The sequence below is a fragment of the Pteropus vampyrus genome, unplaced genomic scaffold (genome assembly GCF_000151845.1).
Source record: "Pteropus vampyrus isolate Shadow unplaced genomic scaffold, Pvam_2.0 Scaffold9, whole genome shotgun sequence".
Lineage (NCBI taxonomy): Eukaryota > Metazoa > Chordata > Mammalia > Chiroptera > Pteropodidae > Pteropus > Pteropus vampyrus.
In genome coordinates, this window is record NW_011888790.1 from 15,874,901 (window position 1) to 15,890,216 (window position 15,316).

Genomic DNA, 15,316 nt, shown 5'->3' on the forward strand with positions numbered 1-15,316 from the left:
CAAAAGTTAAAGATTTTTTACATTGATTGTGTTCTAAAATTTACTTAAAACTCATCTGAGGGAATGTCATCGTCACATATTCATTATCCATATTCTCAAACCATGGTACCATTTTTATTTCCCCTAATCTACTCCACTAATTCCTACTTCTCTCATGTGTCCTGTATACTTAATATTTCTTTAATTTTGCTCCAATTCATCTTCTTTCGCTTCCAATATCACAACTCTCAACACGATCATGTATTTTTTTTTTTGCCAAAAATATTTTCCCCAAATTTATATTTAATCCCTTCCAATTTACCTGCATGTTTTCATCCAAGTAATTTTTCTAAAACATAGATCTGAACTGGTTATTACACTATTTTGACTCTTTCCAATACTCCTTGACATCACTGGGAAAACATTGTTATTAAGACATCAAAGCTTCCACAAAATAGTTTTAGTCTACCTCTTCATTCCATCCCCTCCCCTTGAGCTCTATTCTTCATCTGGTTCAAATCTTTAGAGACCTGTTAAATTTATATACAGCATTCCCTATGCTGCTAATAGCATGAGATTTTTCTGATTAATTCTGATATATCTTGAGTCACTTCCTCAGAGAACCACTCCCTGACTCAGTCAGTCTGCATTAAGATTCTTCTTTGGCTTGTATGCCTCCCATAACACTTATTATCCTACATGGCTATCCCAGTCACTGATAGACCAAATGTTTGAGGAAAAGTTTCTTGTATTTGGGGTGTGTGGTGGAATGGTGGTGGGTGGCTTTAATAAATATTTACAAAATGGTTGTAATTTCACCAACAGAAGCCAGAGACAGAATCCAAGATTCCCTTTATTCCATATTTTACTCTCAAAAACTGAATCTTAAATAAATACTTCGATTAAATGTTATCCTAAGAGTATCTAATTTCCAAAACGTAGAAACTAAAAAATAATGGATGGCTCTAAGGGAATACAACGTAATTCTGAGTTTAATAAAGTGACAGGGAATCAAAGAGTTGGAAGAAACCCAAATTTATCTAGTAAAATCCCATCGACTGCAATAATGTCCTTAGTAATGTCTACATGTCTATTCTGAGTGTACTTAGTTGTATTTTATGAAGAATCACTCAGAGAGCTGTTCAATATGTCTGTCTTTACTAGAAAATTATTCTTATACCATTTAAGTAATAAGTATTTTTTAGAACCTTCCCAAAGTTGACATTTCTTTCTTAACTTTATTATAAACAAAATGAAAACCAAATTGTTCTGAGCAAGCTTATGCTATTTAACAGATTGCAAAATGTCTTCAGAATGGACTTTATTAATAGAAAAGGCATAATTTGCCATTTGAATGTGATAAAATGAAGCCATGAAATAAAGTAGCCTTTTGTAATATGTTCAATTATAACAACTTATCTGTTTACTACTTATGTTAGAATGTTATGAACTGAATCATAGCTTTAATCCATATAACATTACAATAATTCTCAAAATAATTTAATTATAGACTAAGGCCAAATGATAGCCACTCAATTTCTAATCATTGTAGAATGCTATAAACGCAGATGGTATTGAAATAAAAAAAATATTAGTACTTATAATAGTTTTTGTTATCATTAAAATAACTTCCACATATTGTCTTAGGAGATATTTTAGTAGAAGTCAATCTATTGTAATTTAAATAGTAACTCTGAGCTTGGCATTTTTATTTTATTATTTCCAAGTGCAGATTTTGTAATTCTTGACAATTTTTTTGAAAACATTATTTACCTTAAACAGTTCATACTTTTTTTTTTTTAACATCCTTTTCTTTCCTTCCATCTCTCACCTATATGCCCAGCTGTCCCATAGAACATTATGTCCTGTCTTCTAACAGACTTATGTACCCCCATTTCATTTTCTTAAGATGGACAAATGCGAGAATGGGGAATTTGTACATTCTCCAAATAAAAGTAGTTGTCAAGAGGCAGAATGGCCTACAGTCCCCAAAGAACTTCATACGATGCATTTTGTTGGAGATTTTGCAGTAGAGACTGTGTAGTAAATACAGGTCATACAAAAAGCAAGATAACATTCATGAGTAGCACCAGGGATTATAGCATACGTGGAGACAGAAGAGTGTCAGATGTGAAGTACAGGCACTTCTATATAATCTTTGAACACAGTAAATGTTGGAATTATTTCCTGTAGTGTATATCTATAAAAACAATCTCACTAAAGACATGCTTGGTTTATGGCTATAGCTTCAGGTGGTACATTTGCTGGTAGCAGCAAATTCTACCTAAAATGTACTTAAGTTACAAGGATATGTATAAATTCAAATATAAAAAAACATGACAGTTGATGGAGCTCTAGGCAAGGCCTAGAATCATAGCTTTGGTACAGTTGCCTCTTCTCAGTCTTCCTTTTAGTCTATACTTCCCTTTGTGTATTGTCAATTTATCAGGTTTGTAGAGAGATGACCTGGGACTTCCGGGCTTAACATCTTTATTTCTTAGTGTCAGTATGAAGAATATGCACATGTTGTTTTTTGTTTGTTTGTTTGTTTGTTTTTATCTGTCCTTTTTAGAAGCATGTAAACCTTTTCTAGAGGCCGCTAGCAGATTTCTTAGTTCTCATTGGTCAGTGTTGTATCATATGTATAACCTGTTGGACCATGTGCCGATAAATGCCAATAAAATAGTCATGCCAGGATGAGTTTTGATTAATCATTAAGAATTAAATGCAATTAGGAAATAAAGCAAGAAAACACTATAGCAACATATATTTAGTAATCTTATGAGGTAATTTAGGAGAATAAACTTCAAAATGAAAGTTTACTTTTGTTGCTTAGCATTGAATTTATATCACGAAAGCCTATATCTTTTTTTGTGATTAAGAGAATGGATATTGTAAAAGAACTGCATTTTTTTCTTCAAAATCTATAAGTAGCCAATCCATTACTATGTATTGAGAAAAAAAAATACATAGTTTTTTTCATCAATATCTGAGATTTATCTTTTCAGATATTTTCAAAAGCAATGATACTTCAGGGTATATACAGAGCTCTCTTTGTAAAGGTCTAAGATTACTAAATGAGGGATGAGTACATCTAAAATTATGAGTACATTCATTTTATATTCCTGTTCATTACTTTAGGTAGGCATGACCTCAGTGTCATGAAGGTGAGAGGAAAATAAGATCACTAAGTGTAGGCTGGATACTCTTTTCCTCAGTAATGTCAGCACCCTCTCTGAAATTTCTTCAACTATCAGGTCATTTTGGACTGTTTCACTTTTTAAATTTAAAATTGTCTGTTGGTAAGCTCACATATTCAATTGCATAATGAGTTATTGATTTTATTTCATTTATCCTACTAGCAGAGAAGACTATCTTTAATCTTACCTGCTTTTCTGAGGCTTGCTGTCTTTACTCCTGGAAGCTGGAATTGTTTCTTTGGTCACTGAAAACTTTTCTGATATAATTCTGATATAATGCTGTGGGTTACACCATGACCACGGCATTGCCACCCATGCCTCTTATGCATATACTTCCTCAGTGATGCCAGAAACACTGACTCTAATATACTATATTTATCTCAAACAGTATCTGAGTTATATTCTTTTTCATATCTATCATGACCGTTGTTAAATTGTCTCCTTAATAGAAGATACTCAGTGAATAACTGTAAAATGTACAGAAGAAGAGATAATTGCTGAAAAATTTCCCCAATATTTTATCTATTAGTATTTGGAGTCAAACAGAGGCAGAGTTCTAGCCTAAATTCCCATTTACAATCTACGTGACTAAAAACAAGTTAATTTCTTCAAGTATCAGTTCCAGAACCACAAAGTTGGCCCAATAGTACCTACCAATGGATACATAGCAATAGAATTGTTTGCCAATCAAATTAGGCAATAAAATTTGCAATGTGCGTGACATAGGACACACTCAATATAACATAGCTCTTGTTATGCGAATTCTAAGTAGTAAAATATTGATAAAAATGTCTTTGAAAATAATTCTATTAAAATATGCACAACTCTTCTTCATAAAATATTATGTTTCTCAGCCATAGAAATGTATAAATTCCAAGCAGTCATTCTAAATTGATAGTGTACAGGGTATCTTATCCTTCATACCTGCTCTCAACTTTTTTAAACCTCGCTCTCTGTTCTGTGAGGCAGATTTGTAATAACCATATTAAGAAGTTTTTATGTCTTTGTGTTTCAGGTTGAATTTGGCTAATAGGAAACCCTAATAAGAGAACAAAGGAAGAGAGAACAAAGTAACAGGTTATTTTCTCCTGTATCTTTCCCTGACAGAAGACTTGAGCTGGCTATTTACTTTAACTGAAGGTCCATGCTAACTTTATAATTTCCTTCTAGGTTCCTATAACCACCGCCCACCCTTTTCTTCATTGTGACTAGGAATGCTAAGAGGTTCGATGCTACTAAGCCTAGCACTACCCATCATGGTTCTACTACATGTAAAAGTCCCTTTGTAAACAAACCATCCTCAAATTTTCTTATCTTGAATGTGCCAACTATCACCCATTGAGGCCCTGTTTGATAGAGTAAATGGTGCATGAATTGACCCCAGGAAACAAACACTCAAAATAGTATTCCGAGATTGGATTGGTTAAAGAGTAAATACCCATTAAGATAAATTCATTGCTAGTGGAGGATGGGTAGAGAAAAGGGCAATGGGTAATCTATGTCAAGCAGTGGCATCAAATCCAAATTATTACCTGTTGTGGCAAGGGTTGAAGTACAGGTAAAAGAAAAAGGGCTGGGACAACAAGTCTCTGTTGGCATAAACAATAGTTATTATAAAGACTATGGAGTCAGTTGGCTGTTTCCTATGTCTCTAGAGAGTTTTCATAGAGAAAGAGAGAACTAAAATCTACAATCTTAATATAAGAACATATCTGTAGAAACAAAGAGCCTGCATGCAGCTTTTGAAGGAGCATACTATTTCCAGTAATAGAAAAGCAAATAAAGCTAAAGACGAAGTGTAGCTTGGATGTAGGGGTGGCAGATTTGCAGTGCTGATTGTGTAACCATGCCAGGGAGAGACACTAGTAAGAAAGTAACAGACTTTGAGATACAAGATAGAAATGTTTGGGCATACTAAGAAGAACCTGACACTTTTGAACTTCTAAATTCCATTTAGATCTTCCTGGATGAGGCAGCTCTTCCCTTCCTCAGAAACCAGCTTTCCTTTGCATGAAAGCCATTCCACATTTTGCCCTAAGACTTTTACGTCATAAACTAATGCCAGTTCTCCTCAGCATACCGTCTTTCCAGAATATTATCTCTAGGATTGTATATAGACTTAGAATCCTATTTAATTCAAACAGATGCTGAGCCTACCCAGAAAAGGATAGATTTTATACCAAAAATATTATTGCATCTAAACATCTGTATCTGCAGTGAACTGAGGAGTATTGTGGAGTACAATCTAAAAGTGTCAGACTTCATGGGAGAAGAGATACATTACTTGAAAATGTCTCATGATCACGAATCATTCATAACTCGACAAGGCTGAATTCATTAACAAGAGTGCACTCACCAAGGATCTGGGTTTCAATGTGTTGTCTTTAGCACCTGTGATTGCTGTTACTCTTGACAGTCAATTAGAGTGCTGATCAAAGCCTAGACTCAACAATTGCTTACAATCAATGAGGTTGAAATGCAACAACTTCAAAAGCATGAGATGGAGAAAAGAGTTTATAAACTATTAAATAGTAGCCTCCTCCTCTAACCTTAATAAGGTCCATAAAACACCTCCTTCCTCAAAGTATTAAGATATGCCTTGGGTTGGGAGTGGGAGTACCACAATACGTGAAAAGCTCTTTGCCAGTTCTAATGGGCAAGCTATGAGGTCAATGGCAAATGCTTAAATGGATTGAGTTTCCGTATCACAAGAAGAAAAAGGTGATCCCAGAAGGGTAGAGATCAGGTAGCATCATTCAGCCCTCAGAGAAAGGTGGTTCATGCACACTGTAAGCCACAGAGACAAAAGAGTAATCCAGTAGTTCCCACAAACTTTACTGCACATTAGAATCACCTGGAAAATGCCAAAAAAATTTGATTCCCAGGTCACACTACTTAGAAATTAAATTACAATATATGCAGTGGGAGCCAGCAATCAGTATTTTTAGAAGATTTTCCAGGTGATTACAGAGCATGAAACAGTTTGGAAAACAATGGGTTAATCAGTTTTTTCGGCCCCAGGGATCTGTGGCTTGGGCCTAGTGATCAGTTTCCCTAGAATGTAAAAGTCAACAGATAGGCAGTCTACTGAGATACTTTTTGATATGAATTAGAAGAAACATTCTGAGCCTTCTGGGATAAAATCTACTAAATTACCATTATCATAGTGAGAATTTAAAATTGTAAATCAGAAAGAGGCTTAACAAGGCTCAAGAAATAAAGGAAAAGGCCAAACACAATGAAAAGATATAGTTCTGAAAATAGCAATAGAGTTTGAAATTCTATGTTTAGAATGGTTAAATTGTCAGTTATTAAGAAGTTACTTGTTTACTCTGCACATGTTTTAAGTCCAATTGTCCTTCATTACAACGGCTATAGTTTTTATTTATTTAAGAACATTATGCCATATTCAGAAATGCAAGTACCTATTGATTCTTATATATTACAATAAAGGATATTATCTAAATGTTAAAATACTTAATATCCAACTGCTACAATAGAGTTCAGAAACTGGAGAGGTCATAGGAGACCAGAAAGAGTCCAGAAAATTTCCTGAGGGTATGAAACACAGAGTGAAGCTCCATATCAAGAGTATGATGAGCTCTCTTGCTTATCCCTCTACTCTCACACTCTGTATTTTGCCTTCCATTTATCGTGGACATGACAGCTGTATCAAAAATTGAGCGAACATCACCTGGGCCTCAGATTTTTTAAAAAATACATTTCCCAAAAAAGTGGGCTGATAAGGTTTTCTTTCAGCTAATTTCTGTTTTAAAATTTATTATTTCCCTTTAAAAAATAAAACTTTCTAATTTATACAGATTTCCTCTTTTCTTCTTTAAACCATCACTCTTTTAGGCTGAGTGAAGACATCTACTAAATTTCCTTATTCTCCTTAATCTGCAATTCTGACTCCAGTCTCCCCTATGTTGCCTGCAATCGCCTTCTTGAAGTCACCCAAGAGCTCTAATTCAGTACTCTTTCTAGTTCTCATTATTATTTTCATTTCTATAATTTGATACTGTTGCCCAAATCCAGCAGCTTTTGCTTTTCTTCTCACCCTGGTGATTCTCCTCCTCTTGTCTTCCTAACTGTGGACATTTCCTTGACATAGTTCTCAAAGGTTTATTATTCATGTCTATATTTTTATCTTTAAAGAGCTTATTCTTGCTCAGGGCTCCAAGGTTTCAGGTGACTTTTGTATAGTTAAATTCACTTGTTACTTATTCAGAACGGTGACACAGAATCTCATATTATACTCCACATAGCCACCACAATACTGAGTTGAGGACTTGAGCATAGCTTCAAATTTCCTGTTCAAAACCAATGTAATATTTGTTTTTCCTCTCTGATCAGAGTGACTCCAGTTATGTGACTTTGCTATTCAAAATATTTCTGTTAATCTGCCTCTTTCTTTCTATTTTCTATGCCATCCCTTTCATCTCTTGCTGGGATTAATACAGTAACCTTTTTATAAGGTCTGCTTGTCTTCAGTCTCTCCCACAACATATGGCCACTTGATTAAACTTTCAAAAACATTGATTTTATTAAAGTATGCCTCTGTACACAAACATGCCCTCAGGATAAAATTTAAACTCTAAAGTGTGGCTTTTAAAATCCTTATCTAACTCTCCCTACCTATCTTCCATCCTCCCAATCAGCCTCAGTTAATTATTATTGCATACAAGTTTTCTAGTCATTTTATTCTCATTTTAGTTTTAGTATCATTGTTTAGTTCTGAAGACTATTTTTTTGATAACTGCTCCATATACCACTACATCACTGCTGGCCATCCAATAATTTTTAGTTATACTTTCTCAAGATTAAAAAATAAATTATAATGCAGTCATAAAATTGACATCTATGAAGATAAATTATTTAGTAAAATAAGAAAGTGCTCATAGTTTGTTAATAACTTTTTAAATTATAAAATGTAAATTATATATACACATATATAGATATATTACATTATGATATATTAATATACATTTATATACCTAAATATTTGTAGAGCTTTCCTTTTAATACTTGGGTGATTCTTTGTTTTTCTGTAATTTCAGAATTTTCAGCAAAATATACTAGTTATTCATATAATGATAAAAAGAATAGGTATTGGATTAATAAAAACATTAAAAATGTACGTCACACTTCTTTAGTTATACTGAAATATTTTATATAAATTTCTTTGAGAGTTTTTATAATTTCATCTTTATTATCCATATTACTTTACATTCTCTCTCTGTGTATATTATTGAATCCTAGCTTTATGGTTTCCATCCTGAAATTTGGCCCTAGTGTTATAATCAAAATCTGGCTTCGGAATAGGCATTATGTAGAACAACTGAAAAGGTTTTCCGCCCTCTGCTATACACAGTTTTCTGCAAATAGTTTCTGGATCTTTTATTATTAGCCCTTCAATTGATCATTAAATGTCTAGTTACAAAAAGAAGGAATCAAAAATTGATTTTTTTCCTTTGATACTTTGAATGAAAAAGCCTGTTCTTACAACTTCATTAGATCTTTAAAAATCTACATTTTGTTTTATACAAAGAGCAATTGGAAAAGAAGGACCGAAGGACTGCAGATTTAATCAAACAAGCAAATTTTCATTGTCCATACTGTGCCAGTGTTATGTGACTTAGCTCAAAAGGAGGCAGCAAGGAGGAAAAAGATAAACGGCAACCTCAATACAATAAACTAAAAGACAGTTGTTGACTACATACTATATATTCAGCTAAAAATACTTTCTGCCTAGTTATTCTAATGGAAGCATTTTTCAGCTACTTAGTTTCCTAATATCTTTATATCTATTTAGTTTCCTTAATAACATTGTTGAATCAATTTACAGTGCCAGTGCCATTCTGGGTAGTGCTATTTTCCAAAGTATATTATTGGTAAATGCAAAATCTATATTTCTATCTTTTTTTTTGGTCATACTGAGAGTCATATTTTAAAGTACTTGGATGTCTCAAGCTACCTCACCTTTAGTAAAAACTAAACTCATTCCTTTCCTCTGAAAATTTATGCCTTTTCTCGTTTTCTTTCTCCAAAAATGATGCCAGAACTGTTTACTTCCCCAGCTTAAAGCTTCAAACTCAACCTCAAACATCTTTCTTATTTTCCCAAGGCAGTCAATCGAGGTCTATTTTGTATGATAAATATCTTTCGAATTTTTTTTTTCTTTGACTAATGCTATTGTTTTATTGTTTTATGTCTGTCTTTCATGAACTCCCAACTAGTACGGCATCCTCAAGGGTCCCTTTCTATCCCCAAGGCTCTTTTATCCAGTCACTAAAATTATCTTCATGAAAAAATAAAGACATATTAAAAGTTAATCTCTTGCTTAATATATTTCATCACCCTCCAATGATTATTAGAAATCAAATTCTTGAACATGACATTCATACTCTCTACAATCTCATTCTTCAAATTGGATTTCTCATTGACCTACCTTTTCCCTACTATGCAAGTCAGTGCTCTCTCAAGAACCCCAACCTGAACCCCCAGGCAAAAGCTAGCACTGGTTTTGACTTGCATAAGTCATCTTGAACATCCCAGCCCTAGTTATGCCACTAGATGAAAATAGTCCAGATAGTACTATGTGAAACAAAACTATTCCAGTGAAGCCCAGTCAACTTCAGAGAATTGTGACAGATAATAAATGTAAGTTATCTTAAGTGACATACTAATAACTGAAATAGTTACTAAGAATCCAAAAAGGTTTTATTAACTATTCGTTTATGAATAATACATTTATTTATAATGCATTCATGTTCAATTCAAGTAGGCTTCTAATTCATGAGTATTCCTCACCTCATTCAAAATTCCACCTCAAAAGATCTGTTTATTTTACATTTATAACAAAAAGGATATTTTCTGTACTCTTTGCCTAAGAATATTGAAACACAGAATTTTAACTTATATCATGCAATACAACTTATTTGTTTTATTGGAAGCATAATTTTTAAGTATTCTCTGTCAAATATTATTCTTATCATTTTTATTTAAAAAGAAAAAAAGACAAACAGCAATGTAAGAAAACATAAAAACAGCAAATATTAACACTGAGTCCAAGCAATATGCTTTCTACATGGGAATTCAGACAAATGAGCAAATAATTATGGTACAGTGTTAATGCTGTAGAGCTATATGTGGATTGACATAGGAGTAAAGAAAGCAAATACTTAAGTTCTAAAGGGAGGGGTAGTCATGAGAATAATTTCCTATGAGAAGGAAACTATCTTACTCTGATGGACAAGAAGAGGTGGCCAGGATAGAAAACAAGAATAGGTATATTTCCTGATAGAGGGATTAATATGAAACCTAAGGATACAATCTTTGAAATATTTTTGAATAACTCAAATATATGCATGGTAGACATTTGGCCATGTCAAGGGACGTAAATGTAGACAGGAAGCAGGGTAACAAGAAGAATTTCAACTGCATATCTTCTTGAAGTATATCTTCAAGAAGAGTTTCAACTGCATCCTTATTAATGTTAATTATTGGTGTTATCAGATTTATGTTATACAAAGATATCATTGGAAACAGTTTGAAAATTGGTATAAGGGTAGTAGAGATGGAGGGTGGTATAATAGCTAGGCAAATAATGCAGTAAAGCAGGTTAAAATACACACATACATACACACACACACACACACACACACACACAACCTCAGTGACATCAGGAATGGGCATGGTGATAAAGGAACAGGGGTATGGCAGTTGTTTTGTTTTGTTTTTGTTTTTGAGGTAGAATTTAAATGACTGGTGACTGGAATTGTGTGAAAAGTCAATAATGACTCCTAAGTTCCTTCCAGGCATGATGGAGGGAATCGTGATGCCATTCTCCCAAGAAAGTGAATTTACGAGTAACCATGGTATAGCGGGAAACTGACGAGTTTGAAGTACATATGGAACATTTGGTACAGATTTTAAATAGAATAAATAAGATTTCTACTATACTACCTTGATTTATCTACATTTTTTCCATTTCATTATTATCAATCAAAAATAGATATTAGTATTTACTCTGTATTAGGTGAAGTGCTGTTTGTTAAAATGATCAATTTACACTTATTTTTGTCCTATAGAAATCAGTTTCCTAACCTCTTGTCCCCATCAACATTTTAAGATTATTGGAAAAAGTTTCGATAACTATAGATATTGTGCTTTGCTTTTCCTTTTCAGGATGATTTATTGGTAAAAAGAATACAACCGATTGCATCAAATTACATGAATCTGTCAAATACATGCAACTAAGATATGTATTTGAGTTAGTTTTGTGTATGTTAGGTGGCAGAGAGAAGGGCACACCTGTCTCATAAATAGGAAACATCTATCCAGATTTATGCTTTTTTCTTATAGACTAAATTATTTTCTCCTTTCCCCCCAATTCATATTTTGAAGTCCTTACCCCAGTCCATTAGAATATTACTGTATTTGGAGATTGGGTCCTTAAAGAGATAATTAAGGTTAAATGAGGTCAGATGGATGTGCCTTAATTAAAAATAACTGGGTGTCTTTATAAAAAGATTAAGAGATACCAAGGAAGCCCACAAAGAAAAGGCTACGTGAAGAAAGAGAGAAAGCACCTGTCTGGACGCTGAGGCGAGTGGCCGCAGGAGAAAATCTGCCCACAGCTGGGTATTGGACTTGCAGCTTCCAGGACTGTGAAAAAATTATATGTATGTTGTTGGAGCCACCCAGTCTGTGGTATTTTGTTATAAAAGCACTAGCAAATTAATACACCCTCTTCCCCCCAAAATAAATTTGTTTGTCCTCAATTTCAGTATATTATTTTTACTAGTAAGTCATATTACTCTAGTCAAAGCCAATATTCATGCATTCTGTGTTCTCTCTGCACCACCCCTCTGCCCCACTCACTCCCATAATAAGTATACATTTCTTATTCCTTAAAGAAGGCTGGTCATACTTTTTTATTCTGTTGCTCAGAAAAATAAACTCAAGTCAGTCTTTCTGATTCACTTGTTTTCATTTTAAAACACTATAAATTAGAAAATTCTTGTTTAGGCCTTTTACCTGAACGGTATTCCCTGATATCAGTGTATATCAGGGAAAATCTGCACTTGGAATATTGAGTACTGGGAAATTACTTGGTGATTTATTAAAATATTATCTTATTTGCTGTCTGTCACTGACTCAGAGAAATTTGAAAAAAGAGGAAGAAAAAGAAGAATCTGGGTTTTAATATTTTACCGCTACCCCCTAAAATATATTTCCTTTTGATGCTATCTGCTAAAGAATAAAGAAGACCTATTGTAAAAACACAGCATTTATTTTCCATGCTCATGAACAAAGAAACTTCAGGGCTAGATAGAATTAGGGTTATCTTTAAAACATAATTGTCAAGTATTTAAAATTGAATTTTATTAAAACAGCAAAATGATTTTTTTGTTGTTGTTATAGCCAACTATCTGACTGCTTTGTTCACTTACTGGAAAATTTTATGGTCACATTAAAGATAATACTTTTGAAAAATAAGAGTCATAAATTGTTATGTAGTATAGTCTTTAAAAGTAGGTTTTAAAATCAGAACTAATTAAACTGGAATTCCATAGATCAAAAAATTGTGTTATTTTGTTATTTACTAAACACATTGTGTTTATGTGATTAGAGAAGTAAACCTGAATAATTGCATTTAATAATAAACTGTAGATATGTTAAGATTAGCAACAAGGAACATGACATTATTAAGTTCTAGAGCTCCTAAATTTAGAATATTATTATTACAATTTTAATGAACCTCTGTGGAAAAAATCCACATACCAAAATAACTTTAATATAGAATACCTAAAATATAGTAGTTAAACTACTTCTACCAAATATAACGAACTTTGCTAAAGCAAATAAACAAAGGTATATTTAATGTTAAATATTCCATTTGAGAACGATGATTGAATTTTTTTTAGGTAAGGTCATTTTTATTTCAATTTTTTTAAACTAAAAATGATTTACATGGATTTCTAGTGAAAGATAGTGGGTTGTACACATACATTTAATTCCTTCCCTTGCTAAAACCCTAATAGCAGTAAAGAACTTTAAAAACTTATTAACACATAAGGAGTGATGAGACATGAGATATAATGGCAAAAACAAACAAACAAAGACAACCAAACAAGCAAACCAGAAATGAATCAACATAGAAGTAGCCAAGAAAAAGTTAAATTGTACTGTACAATATACACTAGATTGACTAAATTCAGTTTTGTTGAGGGTGTGGAAAAATTAGAATGATATACTGCTAATAAAAGTGTATATTTATGCAAACATTCTGAAAAACTGTTTAATCCAGTCACTAATTCTGAAGATATATATCCCATGACCCAGAAATCTTACTCCTATTTGTATTCTCGACACAAATGTGCACTTATGTAATCCCAAGATAGTTACAAGAATATTTGTTATTTATAATTATTCCCATCTTGAAACAACCAAACTCTCCATCAATAGTAGGATAAATAAATTGTGGCATGTTTTATATATTACACATAATGAAAATGAACAACTACATTGCACAACAATTCAAATAAAATTTTGGCTAAAAGCAGCCACTCAAAAGATATTTACTATTTAATAATATTTATATAAAGTCTAAAAACAGACAAAATTCATGATTTTAGAAGCTAGAATAGTGATCACTTTTAAGTGAGTAGAGATTAACGATTGAGCGTGAGAGAAATTCTGCATTGCTGCTTATATTTTATTTCTTCACGGGTGAAGACATAAGAGTATTAAATTTTTGATAATATATGAAGATGTACAATTCTAGCATTGCATAAGATTTTCCATAACTTTTTTGAAAAATTCTGAATATTTGATGATATGATGAGGCTCAAGTGAGTTGAAGGTTGTTGGGGGAATCTTCATTGAGCAGGTGCGAGTGACTGGCTTAAACTGGTACCTAATCTCTGCTTATTTCTTTGTATGAATTAAAAAAAAAGCCTTCTGGCTTGCTTAATTGTGGGCAGATTAGGGCGGATCCCTTCTAGGATAGGATGACCTCAGTGTCTTTGCAGGCAGACCCGAAATCCCTAAATTCCTTGCATCTTTTCTAGGAGCCATAAACTCCCTTATTATTAGTATGGATGATGAGGGACGGGAGGTCTCTTCTTCCTGCTGAGCAGGGCCATAGTCCCTGCCTATTGGGGTTTCGTGGAGCTCTTTCCCTTTCTTCCTCAGTCAGGGTAAGGTCTTGAGTTTCCTGCTGAAGTGCCACTTCGGTCTCTTGACAAGGAAAAGATACAAACTTATTTAAATCATGTCTATTAATTTCTATTATTGATTTGCCTATTAAGCGAGTAAAGAGAAACAGGCTTTGGGGGGGCGGGGTGTGCGTGCGTGCGTGCATATGTGTGTGTGTGTGTGTGTGTGTATAAATTAAGTTTATTAGGGTAACATTGGTTAATACAGTTATATAATTTTCAGGTGTACAGTTCCTCAGGTGAAAACAAAACTACAGCATTTGATTAAGGAGAGAATGTGAAGTTAGTAAATGGAAATAGTAATTGTTCTTTCAAGAAATTTCATTATGAAAGAGGATTTGAAAAACAGGTCAAGAAGTTCCAGAGTATGTTCATAAGCTGATGTAAATACACATTAAAGGATAAATCTATAAAGCAAGGGAGAGGTCACAGTTGTAGGAATAAGAGATGTGAGAGAAGTGGTGAACCAGAGCTTCCATGGATATACCTCCATGGCAACAGATGGGTAGGGGTAGACAAGGAGTATGAGTTCAGATGCTAGTATGATAGATTCAGTACAATGAAGATCAGGGAATTTAGTTCTACCTGTTTTACCTGTGAGTTAAAAGGAGAGTAAAAGAAGCATGAGAGAAGAGAGGGTTTGAAATGATCATTTTGGAAAGAGGAAAATGCATATGTAGTAGTAATGCTCAGTAACATGGTTTTATCGTTCCCTCATAAATTCAAACAATGGTAATTTTTAGAGATTTAGATGAACAAAAAGCATTGTCCTTGTTTATAAAATAATCTATTTAGAATTATTTAATTCCTAATATTAATATCTGCTTAAGAAAAGCTAGAAAGACCCTTCAAGCTATTCCTTAAATTAGAATAAGCAAATACTTGAAAGAAAATCAGGTTGCACCATTATCT